The sequence below is a fragment of the Gossypium hirsutum genome, chromosome A10, assembly GCF_007990345.1.
Source record: "Gossypium hirsutum isolate 1008001.06 chromosome A10, Gossypium_hirsutum_v2.1, whole genome shotgun sequence".
Classification (NCBI taxonomy): Eukaryota; Viridiplantae; Streptophyta; class Magnoliopsida; order Malvales; family Malvaceae; genus Gossypium; species Gossypium hirsutum.
The window spans coordinates 88577689-88579907 of record NC_053433.1 but is presented as its reverse complement, the minus strand read 5'-3'; the positions used below and the strand labels follow the sequence as shown (position 1 = coordinate 88579907).

The window sequence follows — 2219 nt, the reverse complement described above, 5'->3', positions numbered from 1 at the left end:
ATCTCCACTTTCGATTGTTTATAGAGGTGAGTGATTCATTCAAGATAGCCGGTGTGACTGAAGACGCACTGAGGTTGAAGTTGTTTCCACACTTGTTGCGAGATCGAGCACGAGCATGGCTCAATTCATTGCCATTAAGATCCATATCTACATGGCAACAATTAGCAGAGATATTTTTGGTTAAATATTTCCCACCTAGCAAAAATGCTAATTTGAGGAACGAGATCACAACTTTCCAACAATTGGGTGGCAAGTCTTTGTATGAGGCTTGGGAGTGATTCAAGGAGTTACCTCGTAAATGTCCTCATCATGGGATTCCTCATTGTATCCAGTTGGAGACATTCTATAATGGTTTCAATGAAAATACAAGATTGATGGTAGATGTTTCTGCGAATGGTGCAATTTTGTCTAAGTCTTATAATGAGGCCTATGAGATCATCAAGAGGATCACGAGTAATAACTATCAATGGCCAACAAATCGAACAACTTTAGGATGACGTATAGTCAGAGTTCATAAAGTTGATGCCCTTACTTCTTTATCGGCTCAGGTATCGTCTATTTTCTCTATGTTAAAATAGTTTACCACTAATACTGCTAATCATTTTGCAGCTCAGCCACCAAGTCCGATTGAAGTAGTTTCCTGTGTGTACTGTAGGGAAGGTCATTCTTTTGAAAATTGTCCATTAAATCCTAAGTCAGTATACTATGTGGGGAACCAACATTAAAATAGAAGTGGCCAAGGATCCCAGTCTAACTTCTACAATTCTTCATGGGGTAATGATCCTAATTTTTCTTGGAGCAACCAAGGAAATGGACCGAACAACAACTTCTTGCAGTATAGACCCAATCAATCTCAAGGGTTTAATCAGCAAGCTCCAAAACCACCTCAAGCTGAGACATCAAACAGTTTGGAGAACTTGTTGAAAGCTTACATGGTAAAGAATGACGCTTTGATCCAAAGCCAAGCAGCAACATGGAAAAATTTGGAAAACCAAATGGATCATTTAGCTACGGAGCTTTGTAATATACCGCAAGGAACCTTGCCGAGTGATACTGAGATTCCAAATAATTTGGGTAAAGAATATATTAAGGCAGTGGCATTGCAAAGTGGTAAAATTTTGGAACCTCGATTAATTGATGTCGAAGGTAAGCCCATTGAGAAGAATCAACCATCTATTGAAATTTCTACACCAAAAGAGTCAGAATCTGCAAAGGCTAGCAAGGTAAATCCTAACTTAGTGAATTCAGATACTTTAACATATTCTTTGGGTGCAGATTTACCTACTCAGAAGAGTTATCCGATTTAACCAAAAATTCCATCACCTCTATATCTGCAAAGATTGCAGCAACACAAGCAGAAACAGGAGGTACAATTCAAGAATTTTTTGGATGTTCTGAAACAGTTACACATCAATATTCCGTTGGTGGAGGATTTAGAAAAAATGCCAAATTATGTGAAGTTTATGAAGGATATACTATCCAAGAAGAAACGGCTGAGTGAGTATGAGACTGTTGCTTTGACAAAGGAGTGCAGTGTGTTCCTACAGAACAAACTGCCACTGAAATTGAAAGACCTAGGAAGCTTTACTATACCCTGTAACATTGGTGAATCTTACTGTGGTAAAGCTTTGTATGATTTATGATCGAGTATCAACTTGATGCCTAAGTCTATTTTCAAGATGCTATGGATAGATGAAGTAAAACCTACAACTATAACGCTTCAACTAGCGGTTTGATTTTTAGCATACGCTGAGGGAAAGATCTAGGATGTTTTGGTAAGAGTCGATAAATTTATTTTTCCTACTGATTTTATTATCCTAGATTTTGAAGCAGATAAGGAAGTGCCGATCATCCTTGGGAGACTTTTCTTAGCCACGAGAAGAATATTAATTGATGTGTAGAAAGGTGAACTCACTATGCGAGTTCAAGACGATCAAGTAACCTTTAACATTCTTAAAGCGATGAAATTTCCTGATCCAATAGAAGAGTGTTAAGTTACGGAAAAGATAGAAACCTTGGTTTTTATGGAAAGTAATTTTGAAGAAGATCCTTGGAGAAAGCTTTAGATCTTGACCCTTTAGAGGATGAAGAAGATGAAGAAAACATGGCTTTGATGGAAGCCAATCCACGAAATTTCATTCAATCCACACGGGTTGAACCATTTGAGTTAGAAGTCAGAGAATTTGTGCAACGCAAGTTGTTAATTGAAGAACCACCTA

The 2219-nt window shown here is 37.8% G+C and overlaps 1 non-coding gene across 1 annotated transcript; it reads right to left on the bottom strand.

Annotated features, from left to right (window-relative positions):
* Positions 1-209: 209 nt before the first annotated feature.
* On the bottom strand, positions 210-316 carry LOC121208910 (small nucleolar RNA R71). Its single transcript, XR_005904032.1, has one exon. It is a non-coding gene; the product is annotated as a small nucleolar RNA R71 (small nucleolar RNA).
* Between the last annotated feature and the right edge of the window lie 1903 nt (positions 317-2219).